The sequence below is a fragment of the Microtus oregoni genome, unplaced genomic scaffold, assembly GCF_018167655.1.
Source record: "Microtus oregoni isolate MIOR12 unplaced genomic scaffold, Mior012 000020F_ref0000438, whole genome shotgun sequence".
In the NCBI taxonomy this organism is placed as follows: domain Eukaryota; kingdom Metazoa; phylum Chordata; class Mammalia; order Rodentia; family Cricetidae; genus Microtus; species Microtus oregoni.
This window is the reverse complement of record NW_024543079.1, coordinates 35,979,415-35,991,486: the sequence shown is the minus strand read 5'-3', so window position 1 is coordinate 35,991,486 and position 12,072 is coordinate 35,979,415. Positions and strand designations below refer to the sequence as shown.

General features: G+C 41.4%; 1 protein-coding gene across 1 annotated transcript in view; it reads right to left on the bottom strand.

Moving 5' to 3' along the window:
* Nucleotides 1-11,664, bottom strand: part of Rnf24 (ring finger protein 24) — a 48,381-nt gene extending 36,717 nt beyond the window's left edge. The window contains exon 1 of the mRNA XM_041670468.1: nucleotides 11,453-11,664. The gene's annotated coding sequence lies outside the window, so the exon portion shown is untranslated. The remainder of the gene's footprint in view (nucleotides 1-11,452) is intronic.
* Between the last annotated feature and the right edge of the window lie 408 nt (nucleotides 11,665-12,072).

Sequence of the window (12,072 nt, the reverse complement as noted above, 5' to 3'; positions counted from 1 at the left end):
GTTTAATTTTCCTTTGAAATCAAGACTACTTTCCCGAGAACAAGGATTCAGGGAATAACTAAAAACAAAACGTAAATAAGGTAAATTGGAGCAGGACAAATTCCTTGGCATTAAAGGAATTTGATGTTAAGAAGTATCAGGAGATACTGGGTGGTGGTGGCACACCCTTTAATCCCAGCACTCAGAAGGCAGAGGTAGCCCACCTCAGCAGCTCTGTGAGTTCAAGGCCAGCCAATTTCCAGGACTGCCAGGGTTGTTACAGAGAAACTCTGCCTGAAAAACAAACAAACAAAACCACACACACACACACACACACACACACACACAAATAAACAAAAAGTATCAGGAGAAATGATCAAAGAACTCTTCAGCATAAAGTAAAAAAAATTTTTTCTAGACAGGATTCCAATTTATCTGTCATCTGTGTTTATGTTTTTTATTTTGTTTTTTTATTCCAGATTCATTTTTTTTTTCCTGGGAACTTAGTAACATTCACCCAAAAAGCAGCTCATGAAGAATGAGTGGAATGGGCACTCAGGTGCATCTGAGGAAGGTCAAATCAACTTTTGGGAATCCTGACTTTGTATCCTAAACTAGTAGTATCCTTCCATCGCTTGATTTAAAAAGGCGTTTATATATTTCCACCTTTTGCTTGCAGAGGTATTAGAGTGCATGTCAATTTTAAAAGAAATAATTCACATACTGATATAGTATTCAAAAGCAGCACCACAAAGACACAAGATTAAATCCTTAAGTCAAATATTCAATTTCCTTCCTTATCTGATTAAACTTATTTTTACCAAGTATACAACAGTATAAAATTATAGTGGCAGCCTCTCATTTAAAGTGAATTTTATGGTTGCCCTAAAAATCCCTTGGATAGAGGCAGGGCGGTGGTGGCGCACGCCTTTAATCCCAGTACTCGGGAGGCAGAGGCAGGCAGATCTCTGGGAGTTCGAGGCCAGCCTGGTCTACAAGAGCTAGTTCCGGGACAGGCACCAAAGCTAAAGAGAAACCCTGTCTCGAAAAACAAAACAAAACAAAACAAAAAAATCCCTTGGCTAAGACAAAGACCTTACAGAATTCTTGCTAACAGATGTAGAAGAGATAGCGGAGTAAGGAAAGTCATTATTACGCCACAGATACTGTGACCATCACACTGGTCTTTTGGCAATACCGGAAGTGGGGTAGACAGATACATATAGCCTCTAGGTGTGATTCAGTGTTGAATGTGATACAGAGAAGGGCAACAAACTACATCATGTGATGAAGAAGCAGACAAAGCCCAAATGTGAGAATCACAGGACCAGGACCCAGCTTGTGTGATGCGATGCATTCATAACATAAAACAAAAAGAAGAGGAACTTCCCTAAATAAAGAGACAGAAGACCTGGACTAGTCTTTAAAATATCACAGCAAGGGAAGGCGAAAGAGAAAAAAAAATAGGAGAAACAAATGTGACAAACCCTGTAACTCAGTGTTTCTTAACCTTCCTGATGCCGCAACCCTTTAGAACAGTTCCTCAAGTTGTGATGACACCCCCAACTATAATATTTTTTCATTGTTACTTTGTAACTGTAATTTTGCTACTGTTATGAATTGTAATGTAACTATCTGGGTTTTCCAGCGGTCTTTGGTCACAGGGTTCATCTGACCACAAAGAGGTCTCAGCCCACAGGTTGGGAACTGCTGCTCCAACTATGGAGATGGCATATTGGAGCACTCAACACTGCTTCTGAGGATGTTTACAGCTCTTCCTAACAAAACCTAAGCCTCTGGCAAACAGAAGTTTGAGCTCAGTGTGTTGGCCCAAGCCTGCAATCCCAACATGTAGGAGACAGAGGCAGGCAGAGCTCTGTTGAGTTTGAGGCCAACCTGGTATATGTAGCAAGTTCCAGGCCAGTAGGCTACATGGAGAGTCCCTATCTCAAACAACAAAAGAAAAGAAAAAAAAAGGATAGTTGAGTCTGTAGTCTTTTCTTTTTTGGGTTCTCTATTCTTTTGTTCTTGGGAGGGGAGGCTGTCACCCACCTCCCAAATAAATTACACACAGATTCTTATGTTTTCTTATAAGTATCTGGCTTTAGCTTGGCTTGTTTCTTGCCATCTTTCCTTACCTTAAATTATCCCATCTACCTCCTGACTCTGGATTTTTTCCTTTTCTTACTTCTTCTGTGTATCTTACTTTTACTCCCTGGCTGACTAGATGGCTGACATCCTCCTCTCCTTTTTCTCTTCTTTCTTTCTCTTCCAGAGTTGTTCTTCTATTTATACTCTCTGCCTGCCAACCCCACCTATCCTTTCTCCTGCCTTGTTACTGGCCGTTCAGCTCTTTATTAGACCATACGGTGTTTTAGACAGATAAAGAATCACAGCTTCACAGTTAAACAATTGCAGCATGAACAAAAGTAACACATCTTTACATCATTAAACAAATGTCCCAGAGCATAATCAAATGTAACACACCTTAAAATAATATTCTATAACATGAGTCTAAGAATATTAATCTCAGGCAGAAAATAAAGGGGACCCAAGGCTAAAAGCCACCTTACTGGTTTTTCAGTGTGTACAAGTAGAATAAGTTATACAGTAAATACCCATTTCTCCTTGAGTAAAACAATGACATAACTATAGAATGCAAATATTGTTTTATACCTCAAATAAATTCTTTTACTGAAAATCTATAACACAGAACAAGCAGTTTTAACAGCACACACACACACACACACACACACACACACACACACGCACATATAAGAGGCAGAGTCTCCAAATACAAACACATCCTTTTATGGCTGCAGCTGCCCACACCTCAGAACTGTCCTGCTTTCAAAGAACTGAGCTGTAAATGAATGGTGGCAGGGAACTGAAACAGAGAACCGAGACCCACAAAATAGTCACAGCTACATTCAGAACCGAATATTTTTCCTTTTGTTTACACTTGATTACTTCACATCTTTTCTGAGATCGTATCCTAACATACAGCATTCACAACAAACAAAACAAAACAAAGCAAAAAAAGAAAGAAAGAAAGAAAGAAAGAAAGTAAGAAAAGCACTGGCTGTTCTTCTAGAGTGCCTGAGTTTGATTCCCAGCACCATATGGCAGCTCACCACTGTAACTGTACCATGGAATATGACAACTTACTTTTGTCTTCTGTGGGCACTGCATGTAGGTGGTGCGCAGATATGCACACAGGCAAAAAGCACCCACACACATAAGTAGAATAATTTTAAGAATCTACAACCAGGTGTGGTAACTCGTACCTGTAACTCTAACAAAAAGTGTGCCGCACAGTTGAGGCTTGAGCTACAGAGTGAATTCAAGATGAGTGCTGGTTATAGAATAACCTCCCTTAAACACAAAGGACCCTGAACTTTTTTCATCCACTGCAGTGCATCTGAATACTCTCCTGGGAGTTGGCAGCATAAACTGAGAGATACTGGATGATGGAGATGTTTGTGCCCTGGCTCCTGACTTGTTAACCTCAAGAAATTACTTCTTTGGGGGCTGGAGAGATAGCTCAAAGGATGAGAACACTGGCTGCTCTTCCAGGACCCTGGTTCAATTCCCAGCACCCACATGGCAGCTCATAACTACCTGTAACTTCAGTTTCAGGTGGTCTGATACCCTCATACAGACATACATGCAGGCAAAACACCAATTCATATAAAATAAAAATAAATAAATTATTTTTATAAAACAAAATTACTTCTTTGATTTTTAATTTTATCACCCACGAACTGGTTTTGGAGTAGTTGTAAGGAGAAAATAATAGCTGTTTTGCTATAGATATACAATGTTTTCAGCATAGGCCAATTCATGAAAAAGTTCTATGTAGCTATTGATACTGCTTTGTCATTTAAAGAAAACAAATCTTAAATTTCCAATCTTAATCCCAGCACCTGGGAGGCACTGAGTTTGAGGTTATTCTGGTCCACAACTACAAAGAGAATTCTAGGACATCCAGAGCTACATAGTGAGACCCTTTCTCAATAAAGAATATTACTTTTTGGCTTGTTTTCAGAGACAAAATTGAAAAATCAAAAGATTAAAGAAACTTATTTATTTTTTTCAAAGATTTATTTATTATGTATACAGTATTCTGTCTGCATGTATGCCTGTAAGCCAGAAGAGGGTACCAGGTATCATTATGGATGGTTGTAAGCCATCATATGGTTGCTGGGAATTGAACTCAGGATCTCTGGAAGAACAGCTAGTGCTCTTAACTTCTGGGCCATCTCTCCAGCCTGAAGAAACTTTTTTGTTTTGTTTTCCAGATAGCATTTCTCTGTGTAGCCTTAGCTGTTCCGGAACTCACTAAGTAGACCAGGCTGGCTTGGAACTCACAGATATCCACCTGCCTCAGCTTTCTAAGTGCTGGGATTAAAGATGTGCAGCATCACCATCCATCAGATTGAAGAAACTTTAATTACAGACATGTACACAATTCAGTACAAACTGTAGATACTAGATCCTATTTTAAGTTTAAAGCACAAAGTATAATTTCACATGCTCAGATTCAAGAGAAAATAATAAAGAAATTTAGGTAATTTCTAATGCTTTTTGTTTTGGTTAGATGAATTTAACAAACAGGTAATATAGAACCATTCAATCTCCAAGTGAAAAAAAAATTAAGGCAACATACTACTGTGAGATAGTTTTTTTCTATCAAAGGTACTTTGCTCAATACCATTCCATAAATCTCCACATGATAAAACTTTTGTTTTATAGAATGCCCCCCACACACACCCCACATCCTGTAATTCACCACAGGACACCCTTGCAATTTCAGAACTAGATGCTTTGAAGTGTTGACCCCTTTCCATCATTTCCTTTGCACCAATTCTCTTAAAACTAGCCAATCACCGAAGACTGAAGTCTGAATAAGACTATTAATGTTGAGAATGAAAGATAGCATCATCAGATGAGATGTGTGCTCATACTTGCAGTATCACACTTATTCTTTTGCTCTTAATTAAACTAATACATTAAATTTGCTAAAGGATTTAAGGAACTGCCTGATACAAGTATCTGTCAAGTTAAGAAAATATTAGCAAATAAAATGAGACTAATTTTAAGATAACATATAGAATTAGCCTTCTACTGAGGCACCCAAATGTTATAAGATAAAAATGAAAATAGCAGGCAAACTTTATTAAGAGATGCTAATAAATGAAAACAGATAAATTGGAGGAAGTCCCAATAGAAAAGCATTTACTTTTATTGACAAGCAGTTTTTCTATCCTTAGCATTAAATTCATAAAAATTCAGGTTGCATTAAACTTTCCCACAGCAATTCATAACACAGAGTTCATTTGCAATACTAAGTGGCTTGCTTTCCCTTAACACTGCAGGCTGCCTTCAACTCCATAGAGGGAGGCCTGGAGCAACTAACTCTTTGGCATGACTATTCTTAGGATAGATGGAAGGCCCAGGCTAGCTTTCCCAATAGTGGTCGACCCAAAATAAGGCCACTGGCCAGCTATTCATGGGCCAGCTGGCATGGAACAAAGTGTCTAGTTCCTACCTCCAGAGCAGAGGTTTATCCAGCTGGCTTTCAAAGGATGGCACTAACTGGAGAGCTCGCAATTCCTTTTCAACCATCTGGCATTCTTTTAAAACCCTCAATTTACACAGCACTACATTTTGAGGTCTGAAATGCTCAGATTCTAAGGGTTCCCATTATGTATCTAGATAAGAAAGAGTAGAGTAAGTACCAAATTAATTCAAGAAACAATTTCTAAAACTAAAAATTACCCATAGCTTTCTCTTTAAAATGGTTAAGTAAGCTTCCTTAACACACACACACACACACACACACACACACACACACACACACACACACACAATAAGAAAATAAACTAAACAAAAACAAAAAACAATTTAACACATAAGATCTAGCCCTTCCAAATGGGACTTATACAGCCTGTCTATATCCTTCATGTGCCTCCCAAAAGTTGAACTGCTACATACATCTGCCTGGCTACCTTGCTAGCAGATAGAACATCTATAGCTACCTGAAAAAAAAAAATCTGTTTTCCAGGTATCTAACACACAAACACGCCTCTAAGGGTGTTAATCTATAATTCTAGCACTGTGGTAAAGCCCTGAGGATTAGGCGTTCAAGGTCATCTTCAGCCACAAAGTTATTAGGTTCAAGGCTTGTCTGAGTTACATAAAATACTGTCTTAAATAACCAAAATAAATAAGCAAATCTGCTTGATGACACACTGGGCATTTGAAAGTTTTAGCACACAACCATAATCTTACCACACTGGTGACAGAGGTAGCAGGAGGGTCTTTCAAGCTGGAGGCCAGACTGGCTAACATAGTAAGATTCAGGCCAGCGAGGGCTACACAATAATGAAACTGTTTCAAAAAGGAAAACAAAATTAGTAAATAAGATAAAAATAAGTAACATGAAGAAAGAACCTTTGAGCCAAATAAACAAATAGTACTTGGTTCAAAATTAAACTATTTTATCAAATGATCAAAACAATTTATCAATTTACCAAACTGCTAAGAAGTGCTATAAGCTGCTCATTTGTCAACTGTAGATCCTTGGTTTTTTTGAGATAGATTTTTCTCTGTGTAAAGAGCCCTGGAGCTTTCTTGAACTCAGAGATCCCCCTGCCTCTGCCTCCCAAGTGCTGGGATTAAAGGCGGGCACCACCACCACCTGGCCAACAGCAGATCATTTTACTAACCTATCACATGATCTAATCTGGAGAACCGGTGGGCAAGAAATTGGGGGTGGGGAGTGGGAGGAAGAGAAGGAGAGAAAGAAAGAAACTAAACAGGTCATATTTATGACCAATATATCTTAGGGGATATAAGTATTCTAAACTAAAGTATTTTAGGAATGATAGGTCTTATGTAAGGACACAGGCAAAGTATGTGCATTTCACTTGAGACATTGAACTATCAGGTAAACACGACAGACTGATGGGAAGCAAAGAAAGTTTGTTAAATTTGTTTTTATAGATGGATGTGATGGACATGAGAACATGCCTGTGACCTGACATAACCTGTGTAAAGTTAATGATGCAAGAGCGAGGGCACAAATACAGGAACTGTGAGTAGTGAAGGGGAGAGACAAAGAATGGGTGTGGGAAGGGTGGTTCTGAGACCAGGAAACAAGAGTCTTAAAGACAGGTTTCCAGAGCTGGTGAGAGGAAGAGGGGTTTCCGTCTGAGATCTTCTAAACCTTTACGGTCTTAAGAAAGAGAGAGAGAGAGAGAGAGAGAGAGAGAGAGAGAAGGGGGAGGGAGGAAAGAAGGAAGGGCTATATAAAACTGGCTTAAAATTAAATCAAACATTTACTGATAATGAACTTAAGACAGTTTTGTTTTAAAGTAACTCTTTGACATATACAATTTTACCACTTATTAAAGACAAAAAGGCAAATTTGTATATTGATATAAATATGTTTGTTGACTGGGCTGGAGAGATGGCTCAGCGGTTAAGAGCATTGCCTGCTCTTTCAAAGGTCCTGAGTTCAATTCCCAGCAACCACATGGTGGCTCACAACCATCTGTAATGAGATCTGGTGCCCTCTTCTGGCCTGCAGGCATACACACAGACAGTATATAACATAATAAAATAAATAAATAAATATTTTAAAAAATATGTTTGTTGACTTTTATATAGAAAATTAAATTGTAGCTAAATTTTGATACTACCTAGAGCATCATTTTCAGAGGTGAGTGATCTTTTGACTTTATAATGTCAATGCTGAAATGTCACTTTATATATAGTACAAAATGGAAGAAGTATGTTTGGGACCTATGATGGTTCACGTTGATTTTCAGTTTGATGGGTCTTAGAATAATCATAAAAGAACACCTCAGGGTGTGTCTATTAAGAAGTCCCCTGCCCCTGAAAGGTTTGACTCAAGAGTAAGACTGGGCTAGAAAAACAATCCAGAAGTTAAAAGCATTGGTTGCTCCTCCAGAGGACTGGGGTTCAATTCCCAGCACCCACAGGACAGCTTGCAACTGTCTGCTACTTTAGTTTCAGAAAATCTGATGCTGTCTTCTGGTTTCCTCTGGCTCCAGGCAAGCACACTGGCACACAGACACATTTGCAGGGAAAACATCCATACACATAAATAAAATAGTAATTTTGAAAAAGGAAAAAAGGGGGAAGACCCTGAATGTGAATGCCGGGATCCTCACAAGCTGGAAAGAAATGAAGCATCAGTATGCACCCCTCTCCGCTTCGCCACCAGACACAATGGGACCAGGGTCTGGTACTCCTGTCTTAGACTTTACCATGACACCCTCAAGATGTCAGTCAAAACAGACCTTTCCTGAAGTCATTTTTTTGTCACAGGAATGAGAAAAATAACAAACACAGAGCCATATCTGGAGTTGTTGGAAATCTAATCCTAAACCGAAATTCAAATAATGATTGTTTCTTTTTTAAAAATGAAATTAAAGTTAGCCACTCAAACAGTTTTTCTTTTGAGATAGGGTCTCATTATGCATCCTTGGCTGGTCTGGAAGTCACTCTGTAGACCAGGTTGGCCTTGAACTCAGAGATCAATCTGCCTGCTACTGGCTCCTGAATATTCTATCCAGGTCTACACAGTGAGTTACAGGTCTATGTAGTGAGACCCTGTCTTTAAAAAAGAAAGAAAGAAAGAAAGAAAGAAAGAAAATTAAACACAATACAATAGGTATAGTGTTTTTCTCTTTCTCTAAAGATTTATTCATTCATTCATTCATTCACTCATTCATTGATTTTTCAAGAAAGGGTTCTCTGTGCAGCCCTGACTATCCTGAACTAACACTGTAGACCAGGGTGGCCTTGAACTCAGAGACCCACCTGCCTCGGGAGTACGGGGTGTTTCCACAGGATCACAAAACCTTCTAGGCGGGGCCGTGGTGGCGCACGCCTTTAATCCCAGCACTCGGGAGGCAGAGGCAGGCGATCTCTGTGAGTTCGAGACCAGCCTGGTCTACAGAGATAGTTCCAGGACAGGCTCCAAAGCCACAGAGAAACCCTGTCTCGAAAAACCAAAAAAAAAAAAAAAAACAAAAAAACAAAAAAAAAACCCTTCTAGGTGCAGAAAAAAAGAAAACAAACAAACAAAACCACTGTAATTCAAACAGACAATAGCCTAGAGTCTGAGCCAAGGTCCACTGGCACAGTTGGTATAATAACATGAGGTGCCAAGCATACTCAGAAGCAAGGCTACAGTGAAGTCCTACACTGCTACACCAGCAATGCCAGAACACCTCAGATCTATTCTGTGTTTGACTGTAAACACAGAATAGTAATATTCTTACTATTCTCATTTTAGCAGGGTCTCTTGTATCCCAGGCTGGCTTCAAACTTATTAATGTAGCCAAAGTGATCTCCTTGCCTCCAATCTCCCAAGGGGAGATGGATTACAGGTATGGGAAACCAAATCTAGTTAATTCAGTCAAGAGACCAAGCCCAGGGCGTGGTGTTGCACATGCCAAGCAAATATGCACTATCAACTAAACTACATCTCTAGCCCCTTGAATTAATTTTTGATCACCGAACATGCAGAAACTTCTGGTTGTTAATTATTGTGAGTCCTACATTCAGTTATGCAATCCCATATTGGGTTGTGACCCATGGTTTAAGAGAAATGCATAAGGCAAGAATTTCTTTAAGAATAATGGATTGTCATCCAACCAGTGGAAATTTCCTTCAAATTAAAGGCAAATGTTTTAAGCAGGGAGTCTATACATAAACAGATGCTGTGGAGGTTAACATTTCATTTTGTACTGAAATTTTACTAGGAATGAAAATATATGCGACTCAAAAATAAATAATCTTGAAAAGAACTTTAAAGAAAACTGAACCCACTCAATTATTCATATATAAACTCCTCAGTTTTCTTCCACCATCACTATTTTGAAACAAAAGATCATAGCAAAAATATTTCTAAAATGTGGCTTTTTCATTCTACAAAATTAGGAAGGTAAAAAAGAAACCAAAATATCATTCTCCAACTAGAGTAAGAACTATCTTATAAGATTCAAATAATCTGTCTTAAAACAACAAGATATAGCTTGCTGGTTTGTTGAGACAAGGTCTCAGTACGCAGTTCTGGCCTGGAAATTCGATGTAGAACAGATTTGCCTTGAAATCACGGAGATCCTCCTGTCTCTTCCTTCTAAGTGAGGGGATGGAAGGCTTTGGCCGCCAAGCCTGACTGGTGCTAGCTTAACGACCTCTTTTAACCAGTGAAGTGAACAGGCAAGCAGGCAGGCGGTCCTATCAAGTCAAAGTCTATGGGACCCAGCAGGGCTTCCTACCCTCTTTGGGTGGCTGAAAACAATGGGGGAAAAAGGTGTTGTTTTCTGGTAGTCGTGTAAAATGAGCTGTTCAGATCAAAGCCAGAGTGCATGCCAGAATAATCTGCAATAAAATCCTTTGCCAAAACATGGGGGGGGGGGGGAGGCGGTTACGGGGCGACCAGACAAACAAGGAGGTAGAGAGAACCTGCTGGACCACCTCTTACTAAGGCAGGAAGTCAAGAAACCCAATCCACCTGTACAGCAGAGTGGGTAAAGTGGAGTCTGCATACATGGAAGTATTCCTATAGGTACGTATACAAAGACCTGTTATCAATCAGCTAAGGCCAGAAAGCAATGCTCTGGATGTTGGCGTAACCCCGATACATAAATACATCACCATCAACCACAAGAGCAATGTGTTCTAAATATACAGCGACATAAGAATACAGACTCGCACTTTCAGTGAACAGACCCACTGGTTTTACAAGAAATCAAAAACAAAACAAAACAAAAATATAGAAACAAAACAAAACAAAAAAACCCGAAAAAACAAAACCCAAAAAACCCCGCACCAGGGACGGACGAATAAAGGTGTGAAGTTATCTTTACACTTCTTTTTCCGTGTGCCCTTTTAGTTGATCCCAGACCGTCTCTGTTCACAGGACACACACCCCTTGGGTCTCCGAAAACAAAGCAGGGTCATTAATTCTTTGCCCTGTGGGTGCACACACACGCCCCCCACCCATAGATGATGAGGCCGCCAGACGACTTTCACTAGTCAATGACCCGGTGCAGACCACTGCCTTGCAGTGTGACAACCAGGCACGAGACAAGCACCACAAAGGAAGGAGTGGCTCGGGACCAAAAAACCACTGCCACACCGCGTCCCCGAGACGCGCGTCAGTCCCCGCCACCAACGCGGAGGCAGCGGCTCCTCCATCCTCCGCCCATCCCGCCTCCCCCGCCCGGGCCCAGCCCGAGGTGACCTCCGGGTGACAGCCTGAGCCGCCCTTTGTGCGGGTGTGTGGAGAATGCCCGGCGGCCCCCCAGTCTCGGAGCGGGTGCGAGGCCGGCGCGCAGCCCTTAGCATCCCAGATACGGACCTGCGGAGCCTGCGCCTCAGCCTGCGCCTCAGCCGCGCGGCCCTCAGGCCCGGCCCTCCCCTCACTCACCCGGGCGGTGGGCAGCAGACGTGAGGGCTGCGGCGCCCGGCAGCAGCTTTCAGGCAGCGAGCTGCTAATGAGCGGCGTCCGAGAGCCCGAGCGGCTGAGCTGGCGACTGCTAGCTGCTGCCCCGGCGAGGGGCGGGCCCGGCGGGGGAGGGGCGGGCGCCGCGCCTCTCATTCATGCCGCGGAGGCGGGGTGTGGGACCCGGATGCCCGGGCAAGTCCCACCTCCTCGCTGAGGGCGCGCGGCTTCATTGTCTGCAATGCGCAGGCGCGGCGCCCTGTAGCGCGTCTAGGCTGTTGGCTGCCCTGTAGCATAGATTCATGATGCTGAGTTGTACGGTTCGTGTCTTCTCAGCTGTTTAGTATTTTCCGTGTCTGTGAAACAATTTGACAGTTAGAGTGAAACTTGGCTTCTGTCGTAACCGCCGGACCAAGAGTACTCAAAAGTGGGGTGCCCCCTATTTAGATGTTTCACCTGCTGCAGACCCAGTGCCTGCAGATAGTGGAAGAAAGTATATTCAAGAAACAGTGCGTTCCTTTATTTAATTGCCTTTAATTATTTATTTATCTACCCATTACTCTCGGGCCCCAGCTCCTGTTTTACACTGTAGACAGAAACTGGCT